The sequence below is a fragment of the Natrix helvetica genome (assembly GCF_964273705.1).
Source record: "Natrix helvetica genome assembly, chromosome: W".
Lineage (NCBI taxonomy): Eukaryota > Metazoa > Chordata > Lepidosauria > Squamata > Natricidae > Natrix > Natrix helvetica.
This window is the reverse complement of record NC_138555.1, coordinates 67,626,914-67,652,437: the sequence shown is the minus strand read 5'-3', so window position 1 is coordinate 67,652,437 and position 25,524 is coordinate 67,626,914.

Sequence of the window (25,524 nt, the reverse complement as noted above, 5' to 3'; positions counted from 1 at the left end):
ACAGAGTAGCAATCACCAACATGGAAGAAGGGATTACCAAAACCAGGCCTGCAAGATGGGAAGCGGGACAAGGTGCATCTGCAAATGCCGAAAAGGTTCTTACCCCACTTTCCTACAGAGAAGCAATCTCCACCATGGAAGAAGGGTTTACCAAGGGGGCAGCTGCAAGTTGGAGAGCAAGGCAGTGTGATGAAACGGTTCCTGAGTTTAGAGATGTAACTAGGTTCCATTCCTCGTGGGGCCCAATTAAATGCCACCATTGTTGTCAACTTGGCCACAGAGCGTCAGAGTGCTTGGCTCCAGCCCCAATGCCACAAATGTGCGCACCAACCACCACGGCGGTAAAGAGAGGGTCCCAGATGCCACCACAGAAGAGTCATCTGGGCCAACAGCCTCTGGAAGAGGATCCCCAACTTAAGGTGACGAAGTGTCCTACCAAGGGGGAGGCCTCGGAGGAGGGAATTGCCGAAGAACAAATGTGTGTACCAATCGCCATGGTGGTAAAGAGAGGGCCCCAGATGCCAGCACAGAAAAGTTATCTGGGCCAACAGCCTCTGGAAGAGGATCCCCAACTTAAGGTGATGAAGTGTCCTACCAAGGGGGAGGCCTCGGAAGAGGAAAAGGGCAAACAATCTCCGGAGGAGGATCCCCAACTAAAGGTGACAAAGAGTCCAACTAAGGGGGAGGCCTCGGAGGGGGAAATGCCCAACCGACCTCTGGAAGAGGATCCCCAACTTCAGGTGGCGAAGAGTCCTACCAAGGGGGAGGCCTCGGAGGAGGAAAAAGGCCAGCCGTGGATGATTGAATCCAAGAGCCCAGAACCTACAGCACCTGCAGCAGAGAGCCCTAAACGGCCATGGGAAGAGGTCGCAATGGACTTCATCGTGGAACTCCCAGACAGCAGTGGGCATAAAGTAATTTGGACTGTTATTGATTTGTTTTCTAAGCAGGCACACTTCATTGCTTGCTCAGGATTGCCATCCGCAAACTAATTAGCGAAAATGTTTGTGAAACACATTTATCGCCTGCACGGAGTACCCAAGAGGATCATTTCAGACCGTGGAGTCCAGTTCACAGCCAAGTTCCGGAGAGAGGTCCTGATATCCATTGGGTCCACACAAGAACTGAGCTCAGAGGTTCATCCCAGCATGAACGGCGCAGCAGAGTGAGCCAATGCGGTGGTGGAACAATACATCAGGCGTTTTGTGAACTATCAGCACGACAACTGGTCGGACTTGCTACCCTTCGCCGAAGTGGCGTACAACAATGCGGTCCACAGCAGCAGAGGATTAGCGGGTTTCCAGATTACCAGTGGCATGGAAGTTGTTGCCATGCCTGAGTTGCCTAGAGAACCTCCTTCCTTCATGTCTTTGAGTGAATGGATGGACATGCTAAAGAAAGGATGGGAGAATACGAAGAAGGCTCTAGCAGTTGCGGCAGAAGCCTACCAGAAGCAAGATGATCAACATCGCTCGCTCCAAAACCCCTACCGTGTGGGGGACAATGTTTTTGCATCTACCAAATACATAAGATTAGAAATGCCTAGCAAGGAATTGGGTCCAAAATTTCTAGGTCCATTCCCAATAGTGAAGATAGTTAACCCAGTTACAGTTCAACTCAGTCTACCCAGAAGTCTAGGGGAAATTGACCCAGAATTTCATTGTAACTTGTTGAAACCAGTAATTGGGTCTAACAGAAGAGCATCCACCCAAGCTCAATCTCCTCCTGTAGTGATAGAAGGGGAAACGCAATCTGAGGTGGAAAAAATTGTAGATTTCAGGCTGAATGGGGGTCGCCTAAAAGTGGAGAAGTTAGTAAAGCAATTCAATGGGAAGTTTCCCGAGAAGACAAAGGGTTCCCCTGGGTGGAGAAGAGGTGGTTAATTTTGTTATGTTAACTTTTATGTTATTCTCTTTGCAGGAAACGTTTTTCTTTTGAGGAAAGGCCGCCTGTCAGGCCTGTAGTTATGTTCTTTTTAGGATCTTTGGCCTGCCACACTTTCTTATAATTTTCTATGCTGTTTCAATAGTGTAGTAGTTGGGAGGGGGGAATAGAAAGGAGTAGGATTGTGGAATGTATTGTTATGGATTTTCTTAGAAGCTCAAGGTCGTCTTTTGTCTCCGCACCTCGACACCTGGCCGGAAGAAGATGGGTGTACATGCCAGCATGGAAGATGATGATTGGAACATGTGATGGATTTGTGGGTGTGGGGATAGATCATGAACTTTCAACTGGGTGGAATTTCAGGATGTAATTCAGAGTTGGAATTTTCCATAGAGGTGCTAAATTGCCTGTAGAATAAATTGGACCTTTAAGGATGTTTTGCCTTGGACAATGATTTATTTCTCCATGGCATTTAGAACCCTAACACTTTGCTACAAAGCAAAGGTTGGAGACTGGACGATAGTTGGCTAAAGAAGCTGGGTCCAGGGAAGGCTTCTTGAGGAGGGGCCTCACCACCGCCTCCTTCAAGGCGGTGGGAAAGAACCCCTCTCTCAATGAAGCGTTGGTAATTGCCTGGAGCCAGCCTTGTGTCACCTCCCAGGAAACTAACCAAGAGTATACCGGCAGCACTGAGTCCCCCCTCTCCTTTACTTTACTTTTATTTAATTTATATACCGCACCCTCTCCCAGAAGGGACTCGGGGCGGTGTACAGTCATATTAAAACAACAATATAAATACATAAATATAGATAAATATAGATGGAGGAGGTAACATATAAACTGTACAGTAATAATTAAAATTAAAAGTAAATATACATTAAAACTACCCCTAAAAAACTACCCCAGAATAGAATGTTTGCCAGGAGGTTAAAAATGGGACTATAAATCGGCTAGGCCAGCTAATTGGAACAGGTGGGTCTTGAGTTTCTGTCTGAAGGAGCGGAGGTCGGTAGTGGTTCTGATATCGGGGGGGAGGTCATTCCAGAGGGTTGGGCCCATCACAGAGAAGGCTCTACTCCTGGGCGCCGCCCGTTGGCATTGTTTAGTGGACGGCACCCGGAGGAGTCCCTCCCTGTGGGAGCGAATTGGTCACAGGGATGTATGAGGTAAGATGCGATCCCGAAGGTAACTAGGTCCTGTGCCATGGAGCACTTTAAAGATAGTAATTAACACCTTGAAACGCACCCGAAAAACCACAGGCAGCCAGTGCAGCTCGCGCAGGAGAGGTGTTATGTGGGAGTACCTGGTACTCCCCATGATAGCCCGTGCGGCCGCATTCTGAACTAGCTGTAGTCTTCAGGTGCATCTCAAGGGGAGCCCCATGTAGAGAGCATTGCAGTAGTCCAGACGGGACGTCACCAGCGCATGAGTGACTGTGCGTAGGGCGTCCCGGTCCAATAGGGGGCGCAATTGGCGCACAAGGCGAACCTGGTGGAACGCCCCCCTCGCCACAGCTGCCACATGGTCATCCATCGACAGCCGGGCATCTAGGAGGAGGCCCAAATTGCGTGCCCGCTCCACGGGGGGCAGTTGCTCGCCCCCTATGGCCAGCGATGGAGTCCACTGGTTGCACTGGGGCACCGGTAGCCACAGCCACTCCGTCTTGGAGGGGTTGAGCCTGAGTCTGTTGTCCCCCATCCAGACCCAAACGGCTTCCAAGCACCGGGACATCATTTCAATGGCCTCGTTGGGGTGGTTTGGGGTGGAGATGTACAGCTGCGTATCATCAGCGTACAGGTGGTATCCGACCCCCAAACCACGGATGATCTCACCTAGCGGCTTCACATATGTGTTGAACAGGAGGGGCAAGAGGACCGACCCCTGTGGCACCCCACAAGTGAGCAGCCTCAGGGTCGACCTCTGCTCCCCTGCCAGCACACATTGCGTCCGGTCGGAGAGGTAGGAGCAGAACCACCGCAAAACGGTGCCCCCTACTCCCACCCCCTCCAGCCGGCGCAATAGGATACCATGGTCGATGGTATCAAAAGCCGCTGATAGGTCTAATAGGACCAGGATAGAGGAACAACCCCTATCTCTGGCCCTCCAGAGATCATCTACCAACGCGACCAAGGCCGTCTCTGTGCTGTGACCGGGCCGGAAACTGGACTGGCGCGGGTCTAGATAGTCGGTTTCCTCCAGGTGACGTGGGAACTGTTGTGCCACCACACTCTCTACAACCTTCACTAAGAAGGGAAGGTTGGAGACGGGACGATAATTAGCTAGCTCCGCCGGGTCCAGGGAAGGCCTCTTGAGTAAGGGCCTCACCACCGCCTCCTTCAAGGCGGCCGGTAAGGACCCCTCACCCAATGAGGCGTTCACTAGACCCAGGAGCCAGCCTCGTGTAACCTCCCAGGATGCCAGTACAAGCCAGGAGGGACACGGGTCCAATAAACATGTGGTGGCTTGCAGTCGCCCACGTAACCTGTCTAAATCCTCGGGGGCAACAGAGTCAAACTCCTCCCAGCGTGGTCCCTCAAGATTTGCTTCTGACGTCTCCCCTGGTCCACTGAAGGGGGCCCATCCACTCCGGATCTGAGCGATTTTGTCCTGCAGATATTCCCCAAACTCCTCTGCTCTACCCTGCAAAGGGGCTTCCCGCGGCCTCTGTGATAGGAGGGAGCGGGTCACCCGAAACAGGGCGGCAGGGCGGTTGTCAGCGGATGCAATAAGAGCGGCACAATGTCTACGTTTGGCCGCTCTTAGTGCCACAAGGTAGGTCCGTAAATAGGCTCTTACCTGTGTTCAGTCAGATTCGGAGCGTGAGGACCTCCACCTGCTCTCTAGGCGTCTCTTGTGGCGTTTCATCACCCTTAGCTCCTCGGTAAACCAAGGAGCCAGGGTGGTTCGTTGCCGCAGGAGAGGCCGCAAAGGCGCAACCCGGTCCAAGGCCCCGGCAGCCGCCCTATTCCATGCGGCCACTAGATCCTCCGTCCGGGAGTGGGTCAGGGCTACAGGAAGTGGCCCAAGCTCCGTCTGGAACCTATCCGGTTCCATCAGGCACCTGGGGCGGAACCATCTGGGACAATCTGGTTCCGCCTCCCCGCGGCGGGGGGTAGCGCCAGGGAAGTCGAGCCGGAGAGATGAGTGTTCTGACCATGACAGGGGTGTAATAACCAAATCCCCTATTCCCAGATCACTCATCCACTGTCCAGAGACAAAAACAAGGTCCAGCGTGTGGCCACCCTCGTGTGTGGGGGCCCTGAATTAGTTGGGTCAGGTCCATGGCTGTCATGGAAGCCATGAACTCCCGAGCCACCTCGGATGCTTCACCCGTCGACGGCAGATTGAAATCCCCCATAACCAGAAGTTTGGGGGTCTCAACCGCCGCCTCTGCGATCAGCTCGAGGAGCTCAGGCAGGGCCGCTGATGCATAGCGAGGAGCCAAGTATACAATCAGCAAGCCCAACTGCCTCCCTGACCCCCATAATCCTGTCAATGCATTCGGGGGTCACAGGGTCAAACCCATCCCAGATAGTCTCCTCAAGAATCATCCCCGTCGGCTCGCCCGAATCTACCCAGTCAGAGTCCAAGCCTGTCCGGATCTGAGCGATTTTATTCTGCAGATACTGAACAAATTCTTCAGCCCTACCCTGCAAGGGGTCTTCCCCAGTTCCTTGGTTAAGTAAGGAGCGGGTCACCCTAAACAGGGCGGCTGGGTGATTATCTGCGGACGCGATAAGAGCGGAAAAATATTGCCGTTTTGCCGCTTCTATCGCCACTAAGTAGGATTTAATATAAATTCTTACTAGTGTTCAATCAGATTCGGACCGGCTGGCCCTCCAGCCACTCTCTAGGCGTCTTTTCCGGCGTTTCATCTCCCGGAGCTCCCCGGTAAACCAGGGAGCCATCCGGGATCGACACCGGGTCAGAGGCCGCAAAGGCACAACACGATCCAAAGCCCCAGCGGCAGCTCTATCCCAGGCTCCCACTAGGGCTTCAGTCGAGTTGTGAGCAAGGGATTCAGGAAAAGTCCCAAGCTCCATCAGGAACCTTTCGGGGTCCATCAGGTGCCTGGGGCAGAACCATCTAGTCGGTTCCCCCTCCCTGCGGCGAGGGGTAGCGGTATGGAAGTCAAGCCTGATGAGGAAATGATCAGACCATGACAAGGGTTGAATAGAAATATCCCCTAAATCTAGATCATTCATCCACTGCCCAGAGACCAAAATCAGGTCGAGCGTGTGTCCCCCATTATGGGTGGGGTCTTGAATTAACTGAGTTAGGTCCATAGCTGTCATGGAAGCCATGAACTCCCGAGCTGACTCGGATGTCTCTCCAATGGAGGGCAGATTGAAATCCCCCAGGACCATGAGCCTGGGGAAATCAACCGCCAATCCAGCTAATACATCCAGCAGCTCCGGCAGTGCCGATGAAACATAGCAGGGAGACAGGTATGTAACAAAAAGGCCCACCTGAGCTCCAAGGCCCCACTTCACAAAGAGGGACTCATACCCGCCTATCTGAGGCACAGTGACCTCCTGAGGTCTGAGACTTTCCCTAATAACCACTGCTACCCCCCCCCCCCGCCCCTGCCCTGGGCTCTCGGTTGGTGAAACGCCCGGAAGCCTGGTGGGCATAGTTCGCTAAGGGGCACACACCCCTCATGGCCCAACCAGGTCTCCGTAATGCACGACAGGTCCGCTCTACCCTCCTGTATGAGGTCGTAAATGAGGGGAGCCTTATGTACCACAGACCTGGCATTAAGCGACACCAGCCGGAGGTGCAAGAAGGGCGATGAGGGTCGGAACACGCGATTGCTCTCAAACAGCAAACCCGCGTCTTCCGAACATCATTTGGCCCTCGGCCCCCACCATATGTGCCTCTCCCACAAACAGTAGAGATGGTGAACTCCCCAATGGAATGGCTTAATGTCTCCCCCGGAATCCCAGCCCTTCCTAGCCCTTCCAACCCACGCCCATTAGTTAGCGCTGGCCTGTGCCCTGGCAGACTCCCCCCCAAGCCTGTCTGAGCCATCTGAATCAACCCCCCCTCCCCCCCCTTAAAATTTGGTTTAAAAGCCCCTGTAAAAAAACCCTTAAGAAGTCTCTTCTTCGCATGCCACCTCTCGGGATCCCAAGATCCGTCATTAAGGAAGCGTCTTGATAGGTCAGAAGGCCATCCCCGGGAAAGGGGGAGTTCCCGGAGGGAATAAAGTTCTGTCGGAGTATAGCATAGAGGAGAGTGTGGCATCAACCAAACGGGATGACATCATGGGGAGATGGAATGAGGAGATGACATGTCCACGGGGGGGCAGCCGGCAGTGTTCAAGGGGGTAGCAGGAAGCTTATGTCCATCATAAAAATTGTCGATGTTGCGGACAATATGTAAGGGTAACGGCCAGCTGTCCAAAATCGCAGCAGATGCTAGCTTGCGAGGTGGTAAAGCGGCCAGTGATGGTGGCAATGAGGACAGCGGCGGCATCGGTGGCTGCTCCAACTCCGACTCTAACAGCTAAGCTCCGCCCATGCCAGCCGCACTCACATCCATCGCCAGGGCCGCACTCCGTTGACGCAGTCCATAATATCACAGGAGGGGGGCCAAATGGCCAAATGGCACAGAACGGTGGCCCAGGCAATGGCAGTAATACCAGGGGGGGGGCACAATGAAGCACCCCCCCTCCAGCCACGCCCACGCCAGCTCCCGAAGCCATCTTCCGCTGGCGTTAGTATCCATGCCAGCTGCCTCAGCCACTCCCCGCTGATCTAAGTTATCATGTTCACAAGCAAGGAGGAGAGGGGGGGGGGAGCAACCGGGATAACACCACGGCGTGGGGAGCGGCAGCTATAGAGACCCCAAACCGGGCGTCCCACCGCCACCGCTGGCCTTACCCATGCCGGTTGCAGAGACCCCAGGCCGGGCGTCCCGCCGGGCATCCCGCCGCAGCTGCTGACCACACCCACGCCGTCAGCCGACCGACGCTCTCCATTCTCCTGTCACCGCCCCATTTCACTCACGATGTTCCGGCTATAAGGCAGGACATCGCAGCTCAAGGGTATCCCCCGAGGTCCCAGGAAGTTCTCATAGCTGGACCTGGAACCAACGATGAAATAGGGTACCCCTGCAACCCCCAAGAAGGACAATCATCTCCCCGAAGCTCTCCTCAAACGCGACAGGACACCATCTTGGGCATGCGTAGTGGAAGAGTCACGTACACATGAAATTAATCCAATTACACATGAAAATAATTGGATTGGACTATGTTAATATCTGCATGATGGGAGATTTCAATGGAATAGTAGATGAGAAATTGGACTATAAAACAGACAAAAAAACAATAAAACAAAGCAGAAAGCCTCTTCCAAAATCCTTTTTTAAAATGACAGATGAAATAGATTTAAAAGATGCATGGAGAGAAATAAATGCTAAAAATAGACAATATACTTTCTACTCAAATTGACACTCATCATGGTCTAGAATAGATATGATATGGATGTCAATGGAATTGATTCTTAACATACAGGAAATTGATATAGAAATAAGTACTTGGGCAGACCACAATCCAATGACAATTAAATGGAAAGGAAAAAGGAGAAGATCCAGATGGACTTTAAACAATACCATATTAAAAGAAAAGGACTTTGTACAGAAAATGGAGAAAGAATTGGCTTTCTTTTTTAAAGAAAACAGAAAAGAGGACACATCAATGCAGAATATTTGGGATACAATGAAGGCCTATGCTAGAGGCTTGATAATAGACTATACAAGGCAAAGAAATACTAGGAAAAGACAAGCTTTTAAAACATTAGAGGATGATTACAAGAGACTTGAAAAAGAGCTACAGAAACGTCCACAAAAACAGGATATTAAAATAAAAATGGACACAACTAAACATAAAATGGGGCTAATGGAAAAGGAGGAACTAGCACAAAATCGTAGATGTGCTAAACAGAATTATTTCAAAGACGCATTAGCGTATAAACTGAAAAAAAGAGAGAGAATCAAGAAAAATAATGCAATTAATAGACGATCAAGGGCAAATTTGCCATGGAAACAGAGAGAAGAAAAAAATTGTACAAGATTACTATGGAAAATTGTATGAACAAGAGAACATAGAGGAGGGAAGAGTTAAACAATACCTGCAGAAAGCGAATCTACCCCAGATATCTAAAGAAACTGAAACGATGCTAGAAGGGAATATAAGGATGATGGAGTTAACTGAAGCACTTATAAACAAAATAATGGAAAGGCTCCAGGTCCAGATGGACTGCCAGCGGAATTTTATAAGACATTGCAGGAATCGTTGAATCTTCCACTGCTAGAAGTTATGAATGAAGTCATGTTTAAGATGAGGATACCCAAATCGTGGTCAGAAGCATACATTACACTTGTGCCAAAGGAGGATGCTGACCCACAACGAATTAAGAACTATAGACCTATCTCCCTGCTAAATTCAGACTATAAAATCTTCACTTCAATATCAGCAGAAAGATTTAAAAGATACTTAAATAATTGTATTCACCCTGATCAAAATGGGTGTCTGCCAAAGAGACAAATTAAAGATAACATGAGAATAATTCTGGACACTTTGGAATATTATGAGGCGCACCCTGAAAAACAAATGGCCTTGATATTTTTAGATGCACAGAAAGCCTTTGACAACGTGAATTGGTGATTTATGTTATTACAGTTGGAGCAGATGGGCTTTGGTAAGAAATTCATTCAAGCCATAGAAGCTATATATCATAAACAAACAGCAAAGATAATGATAAATTGACAGATTCTATTGATATAAGGAAAGGGAAAGACAAGGCTGCCCACTGTCACCTCTGTTGTTTGTGTTAACATTAGAAGTCTTAAATAGAAATATTAGAGAAGAAAAAGATATAAAAGGAATGAAAATTAAAAAGCAAGAATACAAACTGCAAGCATTCGCAGATGATCTGGTTTTCATCTTAGAGGACCCATTAGAAACAGCACTTAAATTCATAGAAAAGATAGAGGAATATGGAATAGTAGCAGGCCTGAAAATAAATAAAGATAAAATGAAGATTTTGACAAAGAATATGTTAGTAAGACAAAAGGAAGAATTGGCGGAAGCTTTGAAGATACAGGTCACGAATAAGGTTAAGTATTTGGGGATATATTTGACAGCAAGATGCAGTTCACTTAAAGAGAATAATTATCATAAACTCAAACAACAGATAGTGACAGACCTGGTAAAATGGGAAAATTTACAACTATCACTAATAGGGAGAATATCAACAATTAAGATGAATATACTACCTAGCATTTTATATTCGTTCCAGACAATTCCAATTAGATTAGGGATAGATTATTTTGAAGATCTAAATAAAATAGTGTTGAGGTATATTTGGCAGGGAAAGAAAGCAAGAATAAAATTAAAACTGTTGCAAGATGCTTGAATAAGAGGAGGATTTGGTCTGCCTAACTGGGAGTTATATTACCAGGCAACAAGCTTGATGTGGGTTAAGGAATGGATAATGCTAAGAAATTCTAGATTATTGACATTAGAAGGACATGATTTGTTGTTGGGATGGCACGCTTTCTTATGGTACAAGGAAACTAAAACACAGGGGTATTTCAGAAGACATTATATATGTGAGGCTTTATTATTAAACTGGGAGAAGATTAAAAGGCATCATTATTTAAAAAATCCACTATGGAAGTGGAACATTAACACTACGGAGTTAATATTGAAGCATTTTCATATCCAATAACATATAAAAAGGAACAAACAGTTAGATATGGTGAAATACTGTAAATGCAAAGGGTGAACTTAAATCTATGCAAGAATTAGAAGAACAAGGTTGGAAGAACAAGGATGAATTGGTTTTCATATGTGCAAATACATTCTAGATATAATAAAGACTTTAAAATAGAAGGCTTTTATGACAAATTGACTGATTTAGATAAAATCCTGACAGGTACTGATGAAAAGGTGATTAAAAAACTATACGGATATTTATTAGAGGTTAAACTAGAAGAAGAACAAGTTAAAGAAACAATGATTGCTTGGGGGGGGGGAAATTTTGGATATGGGCTTGAGTTAGAGAAATGGCAAAAATTGTGGTCTCAAAATTACAAAATGACAATGTCAACAGCGTATAAAGAAAATTTGTATAAGATGTTTTACAGGTGGCATCTACCCCCGATGAGAATAGCAAGAATGTTTAAGAATAAATCTGAAAAATGTTGGAAATGTCATCAGATACCGGGTTCATATTACCATATGTGGTGGACGTGTGCAGAAGCTAAAAAATACTGGACTAAAATCCACACATGGTTGGAAAAAATGATAGAAAAACATATTAACTTTAAATCAGAGATATTTTTATTGGGGATTTTACCGGAAACATAGTAGATAATTGAAATATTTGATTGTAAATGTGTTAACAGCAGCTAGAATTGTATTTGCTAAAAACTGGAAAAATGAGAAAATACCAACGCAGGAGGAATTATTCATAAAATAATGGAATGTGCTGAAATGAGTAAATTGACATTTGAAATTAGAGAGCAAGAAGATAAACAATTTTATAAGATATGGGATTTATTTTACCAATGGATAGACAAGAAAATATGGAAAGGAAATATGAATTTTACAATTCAAGGACAATGGAATGACATAGAATATAATATAAAGATGTACTATTATTGGATGGATTTAGGAGGATGTAATGAATTTTTATAATATAAATTAATTCAAAATTTAGAATATCTCATATAAAATGAAGGAATAAAAGTTATAGTCAAATAAAAGATTAATAATGATAATAATGTATATGTTAGATTGGGTAATGAAAGGCACAAAAGGCTAAGATAACAGCAGCTCTTTATTTGGTCAAGTACAGGCATCCACTGAGTGAGAGGTCTGACAGCTCCCTTTTTAAAGGGGAGCTGGCCAGCGCTTCAGCCAATCAGGTCTCTCTCTGTTCCCGCCTGAAAAGAGAGGACCTGACTGGAAACTACTATTGTCCTTGCAACAACTAGAGGGGGGAGTATCTAACAGCCCTCCCCTCTAGGATGGAACATCCTAACGAGTGACGTAGTCATGCAGGTAGGCGGGCCTCTGGATCGACCTGCTGGACCTGTGCAGTTCAGACAGTGGGGTTTCTCCGCACTGGGCAGTCAGACCTGTTGCTTCTCCGGACTCGTCGGGTGGACACTCCTGGAAGCTTTCGGAGGCCTCGGCTGGCACCATCGGCAGAGGACTCGCCCGTGCCCCGTCGGAGTCAGATAAGTCCCTGGGTTCCTCTGTAGTGGTCTGTGGTTGGTGCGGCTCGGCCTGTGATGGTGTTGGTGGCATTTGCTGGAGTGGGGAGTTCTCTACTCGTCCCCGGAGTTGGTCGATGTGCCTCCTCCAATGTCGTCCGTCCTCGAGCCTGACGGAGTAGGATCGCGGGCCCGAAACTCCGACGATGGTTGCGGGTAACCACAGGGTCCCCCCTGGGGAATTGTGGGCATAGACCGGGTCGCCTATGGTAAATGTCCGGAACTTTCCCGTGGAGTCGGGAGGCGTGTCAGAAGAGTAGTTGGGGTGCAGCCGGTCTAAGTGGGACCTGAGTCGGTGTCCCATGTGTAGCTCCGCTGGGCTCCTGCCGGTGGTGGCGCTCGGCGTGATATGTTGGACCAGGAGGTAGTGGTCTATTCGCGTTTTCCATTCTGCTTAAGGCCTCCTTGGTAGACCTTACCATCCGTTCCGCCTGGCCATTGGATGCTGGGTGGACCGGGGCGATGAGGGCGTGCCGGATTTCCTGTGCCGCTAGGAACTCTTCGAATGATTTGGCCGTGAACTGTGGGCCATGATCAGACACGAGCACGTTGGGGAACACGTGGGTCGCGAACAGCCTCCGTAGTGCCCTGATGACAGTGTCTGTGGTGGTGGATGTCATCAGGACTACCTCCAACCACTTCGAGAACGCGTCCACAACTATGAAGAAGGTTTGCCCGTGCACTGGCCCTGCGAAGTCTATGTGGACTCTGGACCATGGTGCTTGGGGTCGCTCCCATTCTTTTGCGGGTGCCTCTAGAGGAGCCGGCCTGGACTCTTGGCATGGTGTGCATGTGCTTACCCACTCCTGAATGTCTCTGTCCATATTGGGCCACCACACATAGCTCCGTGCCAACGCCTTCATTCTTACTATCCCAGGGTGACCCTTGTGGAGAGCCTCCAGCATGGTTACTCGCAGCTGTTTCAGGATGACCACCCGGTCCCCCCACAATAGACAACCCCAGATGGCAGACAATTGGTCGCATTTCGTGACGAAAGGGTTGAGTTCTGTTTCCACCGGTCCCTTGGGCCACCCCCTCCACACCCAGTTCAAAATCTGCTTGATGATGGGGTCTTTTTCGGAATGGTGTGTGACGTCTCTGGAGGAGATGGGTCCCGAGTCTAGGCAGTCAATCAGGAGTACCACAGCTTCGGGTGTCAGGTCGGCGAGCAGCTCCGGTAGGGGGCATCAACTCAGTGTGCCTGCATGCCCCAACGTGGTGCCTGAACGGTGGATGAGCTGGTATGAGTATGCTGCCAGGAAGATCGTCCAATGGGTCATGCAGGGGGAGAGTGACACCGGGGTTGGGCGGTCTCCAGCCAGTAGTCCCAGTAGAGGCTTGTGGTCCGTCACCAGGTCGAAGTCCCTGCCGTACAGGTATTCGTGGAACCGCTTGACCCCTGCCACTGCGGCCAGCGCTTCCCGGTCCAGCTGGCTGTAGTTCTGTTCGGCGGTGGACAGCGTCCTTGAATAGAACGCGATGGGGGCTTCCGTGCCGTTCGGCATCCGGTGGCTTAGGACACGAACGCCTTGGCTTCGGCTTTCCCCCATGTTCACTCTGTGTTCTTCGCTAGCAGGCGGTGTAGTGGTTCAGCAACCGTCGCTTTCTGCTTGAGGAACATGCTATAAAAATTAAGGAGTCCGAGGAACGCCTGGAGCTTGGTCTGATTTTTTGGAGTGGGGGCTTCCCTAATGGCCCTGATTTTCTGGTTGGTCGGGTGAATCCCAGAGCCATCGATCATGTAGCCTAAGAATTCCACCCTGGGTACATTTATTTTGCACTTTTACTTTTTTAAACAGAGGCCCTTCGATCGGATTCTGTCCAATACAGCGCGAACTCTTTTTAAAAGTTGTGCTTCGTTTGCGGCGGATACCAATATGTCGTCAAAATAGGGGACGACTCCTGGTATCCCCTGCAACAGTCATTCCATGATACTTTGGAACAGCCCCGGGGCGATACTAACTCCGAATTGTATGCGGTTGCACTTGAACGCCCCCCTGTGTGTTACAATGGTCTGGGCCTCCGCGGTAGTGCCATCTACTGGCAGCTGCTGGTATGCCTGCACCAAGTCCAGTTTTGCAAATATTTTCCCCGGGCAGAGGGAATGCAACAGATGTTGGACTACGGGTACGGGGTACGCACTTTGCTGCAACCCCTTGTTGATTGTGCATTTGTAATCAGCACACAATCTGATAGACCCGTCAGGCTTGACAGGAGTCACTATTGGCGTTTCCCAGCGGGCGTGATCGACTGGTTCGAGGATCCCCTGGCTCACCAGTTTGTCTATTTCTTTGTCAATTTTCAGTCGGAGGGCGAAAGACACTCTCCTGGGTTTGAGCCGAATTGGGCCAAATTGGGGTCTAGGCTAAACGATATGGGGTCCCCCTTGTACTCACCCAGACCGAAGGGAAAAACGTCCTCGAACTCCCTTAAAATGGTTTCTGCGGCGTTCACGGGGGCGGCAGCGGTTGGTGCTTGGCCTGCTTCGTCTAGGGCATTGACTTGGGCCACGACCATCCCTAGAGCCTGAAACCAGTCTAGTCCAAAAAGGCTCTGGAGGTTGTCCCGCACCATGATCACCTGAAGCTTCTTGGTGATCCGCTTGTAGCGGACGGTGAATGTGCCTTGCCCCATGAGGGGAACCAGGTTTCCCTGATAGTCCCGGAGGCGGACATCGGGGCTCTTGAGGTCCTCCTTCCGCATCGTGGGGATCGTCCGTTTTAGCACTGCCCATGAGATGATCGTGAGAGATTACCCGGTGTCTATCTCCATCTTGCAGGGGGCACCCTCGAGGACCACTGTGACTTTCAGCTTCCTGGGGCGGCTGATTCGGATGTGCCTTACTGGGACCGGGACGTTCGGTTTCGGGTGGCAGCTCTGGTGTTCCTGGGCGGATGCGGTGAGGTTGGCCACTTGGTCGTCGGCCTCTGACCGTCGGGGATGTCTCTGGCTGGGACGTTGTCTTCGGTTTGCCCCCTTCTTTGCTTTCTCGGGGCGACCGATTGTCACCAGGAACTCGCTGCGGCACACTCTGGCACTGTGTCCCCTCCGCTCGCATCGCTGGTACGTCGCGTCCCGGAACCGGCAGGTTGCTCTTGCGTGGTTGCCTCCGCAGCTGGCACAGGGCAGGCCAGGTGATTTGAAGTTTTACACCGGCGCTGCGCGGGTACTGCGCATGCGGTGGTTGCTCTCTTTGTCACTTTCAGAGCTCTCCTGCTCGACGGTCTCACGGTGGATGCGGGCGCTCTTGGTTGCCTCAGTGGGTGCGTGGAGCCGCTGAAGGGCCTTGACGGACTTCCAGGATGAGTCCCTGCGGGGAGAGGGGGCGGTCTATAAATTTAATAAACCTAAACCTAACCTAAACCTTCTGCGCTGATTCAGCTGCTCTTGCCTCGTCGAGAGCAACCTGGAGGGAGAGGTTGCTTCTCGCCAGCAGTCTTGCCTGTAGGCTCCGGTCTCGGACCCCCATGATGATCCGATCCAAGATGACGTTGTCCAGCTCGCGGAACTCGCAATGGGCTGCAGCTTTCCAGAGCGCGGCAATGTACTCGTTTATTGTCTCGCCATCCATCTGGTTCCTCATGTTGATGTGATAGCGCCGAACGTACTTGGATGGCTTCGGAGCATAGTGCGTCTTCAACGTTTGCTGGAGGGTGGTCCAGGAGACGGCGTGTAGTGGCATCGGCGCGGAGAGGTTCTTGGTGGTCTCTAGAACTTCGGGGCCGCAGTAACCCAGGAACAGGTTCTTTTTCCGGGGTTCCGGAACGTCACCAAGTTTGTTTGCCTCCAAGAAAATCTCGAACCGCAGCAGATAAGCATCCCAGTCATCCAATGCTGGGTTGAACGGAGGTGGTTGGGCATAGGTGGCCATCGTGACTCTCTCTGGGTTTGTAATGGCCAGTTGATGCCTTCCTGCGCTCTGGGTGGAATCACTGCCTTGTGACCGAGCTCTTTGTTAGTGAGTTTCGCTCTTTTGTCTGCCTAATTGCCTTCCAATCCCATCCTCGTTGCCAGTGTTAGATTGGGTAATGAAAGGCACAAAAGGCTAAGATAGCAGCAGCTCTTTATTTGGTCAAGTACAGGCATCCACTGAGTGAGAGGTCTGGCAGCTCCCTTTTTAAAGGGGAGCTGGCCAGCGCTTCAGCCAATCAGGTCTCTCTCTGTTCCCGCCTGAAAAGAGAGGACCTGACTGGAAACTACTATTGTCCTTGCAACAACTAGAGGGGGGAGTATCTAACAGTATACATATATATTAGGTTGATAATATGAGACTTTATATAAACTGTAAGTGAGGACTATGGAGAGGATGCACAAAAGTTTTGTAACCAATCGACAAGCTGGATGTAACTGGAAGATAAAGGTCACTAAAGCAGAGGGTTGCCCTATTGTAACGGTCGCGGGGAGGAGGGGATGCGAGGACAGGATAAGATCTCAAGGTCGGTTGGGAGACCGGGGCTGTTGGCTACGCCCGGTCGCTTGTACCAACCCCTGCAGTCTAGGTGGACAGGTCATACAGAGCCAGGGCCTGCGGCTGATGCTTTGTAACGCAAGGTCTGTCACCAACAAGGCCCCCCTCATTAATGAGTTGATTTCAGAGGGGGAGCTAGACCTTGCAGGGATAACGGAGACCTGGTTGGGCCACGAGGGTGGTTTACCCCTCGTGGAAATGTGCCCACCGGGTTTCCGTGCATTCCATCAGCCTCGGGCCCTGGGTAAGGGTGGAGGGGTGGCGGTGGTTATGCGGGAATGTTTAGAGCCGAGGGAGTTCACTGTTCCTCAGATACCCGGGTGTGAGTCCCTTGGTGTGAACTGGGGCCCAGGGAGGCAGTGGGGCTTGCTGATTGTATACTTGGCTCCTCGCTATGCATCAGCAGCCCTGCCCGAGCTCCTCGAGCTAATCTCTGCGACGGCAGTTGAGACTCCCAGACTCTTGGTCATGGGGGACTTCAACTTGCCGTCAATGGGAGCGGCTTCCGAGGCGGCTCGGGAGTTCATGGCTTCCATGACGGCCATGGACCTGACCCAATTAGTGCAGGGCCCCACTCACGAAGGGGGCCACACACTGGACCTCATTTTTGTATCTGAACAGTGGACGAGTGATCTGGGAATAGGGGATTTAGTCATCACGCCCCTGTCATGGTCAGACCACTCATCCCTCCGGCTGGACTTCCCTGGCGCTATCCCCCACCGCGAGGAGGCGGAACCAGACCCTATAAACTGGTACCGCCCCAGGCACCTGATGGAATCTGATAGATTCCAGACGGAGCTTGGGCCAATTCCTGTAGCCTTGTCCCGCTCCCGCTCCGAGGACCTAGTGACCGCCTGGAATAGGGCGACGACTGGGGCCTTGGACCGGGTTGCGCCTTTGCGACCTCTCCTGCGGCATCGACCCACCCGGGCTCCTTGGTTTACTGAGGAGCTTAGGGTGATGAAGCGCCACAGGAGACGTCTAGAGAGCAGGTGGAGGTCCTCACGCTCCGAATCTGACCGAACACAGGTAAGAGCCTATTTGCGGACTTACCTTGTGGCAATAAGAGCGGCCAAACGTAGATATTGTGCTGCTCTTATTGCGTCCGCGGATAACCGCCCTGCCGCCCTGTTTAGGGTGACTCGCTCCCTTCTATCGCAGAGGGTGCGGGAGACACCCTTACAGGGTAGAGCAGAGGAGTTTGGGGAATATCTTCAGGACAAAATCGATCAGATCCGGAGCGGGTGGACCTCCGTCAGTGGACCAGACGAGCCGCCAACAGCGAGTCTTGAGAGACCACTCTGGGAGGAGTTTGACTCTGTTGCCCCTGAGGATTTGGACAGGTTACGTGGACGGCTGCGACCCACCACTTGTTTAATGGACCCGTGCCCCTCCTGGCTGGTACTGGCAGCCTGGGAGGTGACACGAGGCTGGCTCCTGGGCCTGGTGAGCGCATCATTGGGTGAGGGTTACTTACCAACCGCCTTGAAAGAGGCGGTGGTGAGACCCTTGCTCAAGAGGCCTTCACTCGACCCAGTGGAGCTAGCTAACTATCGTCCAGTCTCCAACCTTCCCTTTGTGGCGAAGGTTGTTGAGAATGTGGTGGCGCAGCAGCTCCCGCGACACCTAGACGAATCCGATTATCTAGACCCACGCCAGTCCGGCTTCCGACCCGGGCACAGCACCGAGACAGCCTTGGTCGCGTTGGTTGATGATCTCTGGAGGGCCAGAGATAGGGGTTGCTCCTCTATCCTGGTCCTATTAGATCTCTCGGCGGCTTTTGATACCATCGACCATGGTATCCTATTGCGCCGGTTGGAGGGGATGGGAGTCGGAGGCACCGTTTTGCGGTGGTTCGGCTCCTACCTCTCTGACCGGAAGCAATGTGTGTTGACAGGGGGACAGAGGTCGTCCCTGAGGCCACTCACTTGTGGGGTGCCACAGGGGTCGGTCCTCTCGCCTCTCCTGTTCAACGCATATGTGAAGCCGCTGGGTGAGATCATCCGTGGTTTTGGGGTTGAATACCACCTCTACGCTGATGATACTCAGCTGTATATTTCAACCCCAAACCACCCCAACGAGGCTGTCGAAGTGATGTCCCGGTGTTTGGAGGCCGTCGGGGTCTGGATGGGGGACAACAGACTCAAACTCAACCCCTCCAAGACCGAGTGGCTGTGGTTGCCGGCACCTCGGTTCAGCCAGCTGACTCCATCGCTGGCCATAGGGGGCGAACAGTTGTCCCCTGTGGAGCGGGCGCGCAATTTGGGTGTCCTCCTTGATGCCCGGCTGTCAATGGAGGACCATGTGACAGCCGTGGCTAGGGGGGCATTCCACCAGGTTCGCCTGGTGCGCCAATTGCGCCCCCTACTGGACCGGAGTGCCCTGCGCACGGTCACTCATGCGCTGGTGACGTCTCGCCTGGACTACTGCAATGCCCTCTACATGGGGCTTCCCTTGGGACGCATCCGGAGACTGCAGCTAGTTCAGAACGCAGCCGCGCGGGTTATTATGGGAAGTACTCGTTACTCCCACGTAACACCTCTTCTGCGCGAGCTGCACTGGCTACCTGTAGCCTTTCGGGTGCGTTTCAAGGTATTGATTACCATCTTTAAAGCGCTCCATGGCAGAGGACCTAGTTATCTGCAGGATCGCATCCTACCACACACGTCCCTGCGACCTATCCGCTCACACAGGGAGGGGCTCCTCCTGGTGCCGTCTGCTAGGCAATGCCAGCGGGCGACACCTAGGAGTAGATCCTTCTCTGTGATGGGCCCAACCCTCTGGAATGACCTCCCCCCAGACATTCGAACCACCACCGACCTCCGCTCCTTCCGGCAAAAGTTAAAGACTCACCTATTTCAATCAGCTGGCCTGGCACTGTCTTAGTTTTACCTCCCGGGATTTATTTATTTTAATTGGGTTTTAAGGGTTTTATAGGCTTTTAACGATTATATTTATTATTCGATTACAGTCTCATAACCTCCTTCACCAGTATTAATTTAATTGTTTATGTATGTATTTTATAATGTATTTTAGTGACTGTACACCGCCCCGAGTCCTCTCCGGGAGAGGGGGCGGTCTATAAGTGTGAATAATAAATAAAATAAAATAAAATAAATAAGATGTTTCTGTTTTATGTTTTTTTTTGTGTAAGTTTATCTTTAAAAAATAAACATTCTTTTAATAAAGCAGAGGCCTCCAGGTCATGTAAGTTGGCAGTTGAGAGGACCATGAATGGTTCCTAAGAATTCTAACTGGCCAGGTACCTTGGCTGTGCATTCATCCAGGGGCAGCCACCCGTAAGCCTTCGTGAGCTTGTCCGAGTTGTGACCGGGGAACTTAAATAGTAAGGGCTCCTGGAGTGGACATGCGTGCCATCCTGGCTCAGAAAAAGGGTGTCTGAATGACTATAAGCTGCCTACTTTTGAAACTGGCCCTGAGACAAGTCCCTGGATGGTGTGGGACTCAAAGGTCGAAGCCTAGAAAAATCAAGGTGTGGACAATTTCATAGTGGAGAAAGATATTGGAAACAAAAGCCAGACTTCCCCAGGATACGTGGCAGAAGTTGACCATCCAGAGGATGATGTGAGACATGCAGGGGACGCCCCCAGGGGTTGTAAGGTGTGTGTCAGGCCTGCAGCCATATTCCTTTTTGGATCTTTGGCCTGCCACACTTTCTATTATTCTACTATGCTGTTTCTATTGTGGGAAAATGGGAGGGGGGATGGTACAGAGTAAAATGCTATGTAGCCAAAATAAAATTCCTTTCTAGAAGCCAAGATCATCCTTTGTCTCTACACATCTGCACCTGACCAGAACTGGATGGGTGGAACTGCCAGCATGGCAGTGGAAGATTGGACCATGTGATGGACTTATGGGTGTGGGGGCAAGATCCTGAACTTTTAATTGGGTGGGGAAAAACCAGGAAGCTCAGATTTTGGTTTTCCCAGATGTGCCAACATGACTCTCTTAATAAATTGGAACTTTGAGCAATATTTTGCCTTGGACTCTGATTTAATTTTGGATGTTATTTGGAACCTTGATATTAACCCGAATCTCCCTTAAAATACTTCATCAGCTATCCCAGGATTGGGAAGCTGTTAGGGGTACTGAATCCCAGTACTAATCCAATCCTGGTCTGTTCTGACCCCCCTCTTCATACACGAAAGCACGCCGAGACAAAGATACTGCAAGGATTTATTAACACACAGACTAGACCTTGGCAGCAATCCAGCACAGACTAGACCAGGGGTGGCGAACAAGTTCGACAAAAAGAGCCAAAATTTTAAACTGTGAGAGTCAGAGAGCCACACCACGCAGTGACCTGCCAAAACAGACCCGGAAGCAATGTTCATGCCTGAGCACCCGAATTTTTTTCACAGATGTCACCTAAGACAACAACGAAATCAGTATTATTTGAAACTCAAAGTTATGTTTCTTCAAGGTACCCGCTTAATTCAAAGTGTTATATAATATCAGTATCACTTAACAACGCTCCTGCTTAGCAACCAAAATGTTGGCTCAGAAACTGGCATTTGAAGCACGCAACTCTTAAAGCTGTCAAGTTACAAGACCCTTGCACCCCTAACCCTTTAGGGAAAAAACCCCCAGGGGTCTTCAAACCTGACAGCTTTAACACCTGTGGACTTCAACTCCCAGAATTCCTCCTCCAGTCATGTTGCAGCGACGTCATCTGCGTGGATCTGCTCCATCTTTGCTTTCTTCATTGTGGGCAGGGCTTCTGCTGAAGATGCCGACGAGTACGAGTTGCCACTAGAATAACTGCTGCTACCTCCTCCTCCTCCTCCTCCTCCAACAGAATCACCAGATTTGCTCCTGAGCTCAGCGCTGAGTTACCTCTGCCCCCTCCCCCTCCTCCGTGCTTTTGAGGAGCCATGAGGCTTTTTTTCCCCTGCTCCCCCCCCCCCCCCGCCTTCCTACTGGCTCCTGCAGCCTCATGGCTCCTCAAAAGCACGGCGGAGGAGGAGGAGGGGGCAGGGGTAACCCAGCGCTGACTGAGCTCAGCTGCTCCGAGCGGAGGGGAGGCGCCGCTGCCACGCGCGGAGATGCCGGCTGGAGCTTTGGCGGCTTCATCTCAGCCGCAGCGCCGGGCGGCAAATCCGGCAGTGCTGCCTGTTAGAGGAGGATGAGGAGGAGGTGGCAGCAGTTCTTCCGGTGGCGGTGGGGGCTTTGGGGCTTCACAACTAGCCTCAGTCGCCCCGTGCTCCTCAAAGCAAGTCTGGGGAAGTCCTTTGCAGGCGGCCCGTTCTAGCTGCCTGCAAAGGACCTCCCCAGCTTCCGAAAGGGAGCACGCGATCCGAGCCACAGTATACTAAATAATGATAAGAGGCAAAGAGCCTCATTTATTTTGGCCAGGAGCCGCATGCGGCTCGCGAGCCGCGTGTTCGCCACCCCTGGACTAGACCTTGGCAGCAATCCAGCACAGACTAGACCTTGGCAGCAATCCAGCCTGCCAAGACAGCACCGATAGCTTCTCCAGCTCTAGTAAATACGTTGATTCCTGCGAACAGTTTGCACAAAGTCATTTCTTTTTATACAGTCTTCAGAGGAGCCTAATTACAACCACCTGAGTTCAATTATCTCCTGTAACTGCATAGCTGTTCTTTACGTCTATTAGCCCTCCGTTGCCGGGCATCCAGAACCACCTCCCTTGTCTCCTCCCCACTGCTCCAATGCATGATGTCAGGAGCACACTCCCTTTGGCTTTCACCACTGCTCCATGCCTCAGGCGCCTCCTGGTGGCCAACCAGCCTCTCTGATCCCTGTTCAGAGTTGGAACCCTGTCCAGGGTCCCCCACATCGTCCAAAGCCGACTCGTAGGGACCCTCGTCGTCGGAGTCTGGTTGCAGCTCCAACGGCTCCTGCTGGGTCACAACACTATCTCTCACCACAGGGCCCTTCCCCCGGGTCTGAAGCTCGGGGTGTGGCCTCGAGGGATATTGCGCATGATAGGCTCGCACCAAAGCAGGGGCATGCATGTCTGTCGCATTGGTCCAGGTCCCCCCATCCGACCCCTCGTCCTTCCAGTCGACCAAGTACTGAAAACGTCCCTTCTTCTGGCTCACTTTCTGTATCTGTTCTACTGTCTTCTATACTAGCAGTAAGCTCTGTGTTTATGCTACTTCCATTGGCAGTAACTGATTCCTTAGTCTTTTGAGTGTTTCTTGTATCAATATCCACTTTAGCCTTTTTCACATCTGGAAATTCTTCCTCTCCTGGAAAACTTGGTTCATTAGGGGCAAAAAGGCAATTCAGACTGCTAGATGACTTTTGTTCTTCTGTGTTCAGATTCTTGTGCTCATTTGTCCTAGAACATTCTGCATCTTTTTGTTTCTTTTTGCTTTTTCTGTCTCTGCTGCTCTGAAGAGTTTCAGTTCCATACAACTGTAGATCCACTCGAGAGTGGAACTGGTATCGGCCACTTTTTTTTTTTTTGTCAAAATTTTTTATTGATTTTAAAAGTTTTACAAGGGAAAAGGGGTTAAGAGGTTATGGAACATTTTGACAGCTACATCGTGCGGGGGGGAGAGAAGAGTCCCTTCGGGGAGAGGGGGCAGTCTAGAAATCAAATCAAATCAATAAATAAATAAATAAGCCCCCCCGGGTCTTACAACTTTTACAAAAAGGAGAAATAAAAAACTATAAACTTTTGCATAGATATTAGCAGTTTTAAGTTTACACAAAATCATCAATGTGTTTCAATCATTTTACTTTTGTCACTTCCTTGAAAATACATTGTAACAACATTTAGAATAGTGTTTCAATTCACTTTTGTGATCTGAGTCTTCTTGTTGTCGCATCCTCCCCCCCATCCACTGGCAGAGCCTCAGCCCCTCCCTGCTTTGTTTCTTGTGTGACATCATCCCCCACGTCACCTAAGAGAGCAGTATGTTTTTTCATAAAAGCCTCTGCTTCCGCAACTGTGTTAATTCTGATTCTACTGCTCTCCCAAAAAATCAACATGCCTTCTGGTAACAACCATTTAAACCAAACCCCGTTATTCTATAATTTTTTTGCTAAGAAGGTATATTTCCTTCTCTTATCTCTTACTTTCTTTGGGATCTGCTTAAGAATGGTTATTTCTTTATCCTTATATTTTAATGGTCCTCCCCTTTGAGCTCCTAGAACCTCATCTCTTGTGGTTTTTCTAAGAAATTTAACATGAACTTCCCTTGGAACATTATGTGTTCTTGCATAGGCTGAATTAATCCTATAAATCAGGTCAATATCCCACCCAAGCTGTTGTTTATCTCTGTTAATATATTCTGCTAACATTGTGGTCATGATCTCTTTAAGATCTTCATTTTCGACTTCTGGTAAATTTTGAAACCTAAGAAAAAAAGACATCCTTTCAAATTCCATTTTTATCACATGATTCTCAAATTCTGCGTTCCCCCTTTGGACTGCCTCCAGGTCGCTCCTCATCCCAGCCACACCCTCCTCCAGTACACCTATCCTCTGTTCATTCTGTGTAGCTTTTTGTTCTGTCTCTCTGAGCTGGTCATTTAAGTCTGTTTTTTCATTTCATCCTGTCCCTTTAAGAGAGCCTGAAGCATCTGCTGAGTATACAAGTCCTTTGAGCTTTCTTCAGGGGCTTTAGGTTGTAAAAAAGATCCCAGTTGTGACTGGTGGGCAATGGGGCTGGACGTAGAAGATGTCGGGGCCGATGAGGCCTTTCCAGGTGGTAATTTTTTCGGACCCATCATGAAGCTCGGAGATAGTTATTGTCCTATACAGAGAATGGTGTCCGTGGGAAAGCACAGCCGGTAGAGACCACCAAACAGGCAAATCCAAAGGAGAATAAGTCGTTTAGTTCAAGACCAAAGCAGATGGGTGGATCAAAATATTCCAAAACCAGGGGAAAAACTTGTTTGAAGAGGCTCCTGAAGGTCTCTGGGGTGGAAATTAATTCAAGGCAACAAAGTTTTTTAAGGGAGGAGTCTCATGCACAAGACAAAGAAGAAAGAGGAAGTGAGCCATCTTGGCTCAGCCAGCACCGGTGGTCAGGAAACAACAAAGTCAGAGTTCCCATGGATAATTAGAGAAGAATCAGTTCAACCATCCTTTCTCTCACAGTTGTAGTCAGAAGAGGAAAATAAAAAGGTTTTTTTCCCCATTAATTAAGGGAAGTGAAAGTATTTTAAACTTTTTTAAAAACTTTCTCTCTCTCCCTTGCGAGGGAGAGATTTTCCAAGTGCCGCTTTTCCGAGGGGGGTGGAAACTCCCTCCCCCCTCCAATTTTGACTCTTCCACTGGTTGAAACAAAGTCCAAGAAAAAACTGCAAGTCAGTCAATAAGGTGTTAAACTGTAAAAGACCCGGAGAGAGCCCCCACCTCACCGCGCTTCAGTTGTTGCATTCAAATTAATCGCTTCCTTCCTGGCTGCGCTCGGCGAAGCGCGCTTTGGCATTCCGCGCACTCCCTACGCTCCACGGCTCCTGGGGCAAAGCTGGAGACACCCCCATGGCTGCCGCCGTTCCAGGGGGTCCCAGCAAGCCGCCCCTACGGCAGGGCGCCACTCCAAGGCACCCTGTGCTCCCCTAGGATTCAGGGGAGCCCACCGAAGCAGCGAGAAGGCGGACGCATGCGTCCGTTGCCTTCGGCCGCCGGAAGTGGTCGTATCGGCCACTTTCAACATCACAGTAATAATAAATTCCAGTGGTTGGATCATAATACAGCTGATTTTCCGAATTATAATAGAATCCAGTGCTATGATCATAATATAATCCAGTATTTTCATCATAAATAAATCCTGTTTGTGTTACAGCAGCTTCTGCAGCAGCTCTCAGATTTTCTGCTAATGTGCCTTCTGTTAATGAAACATCTTTTGATTTCTGCACATTATTTATTATGTTGCCCTGATC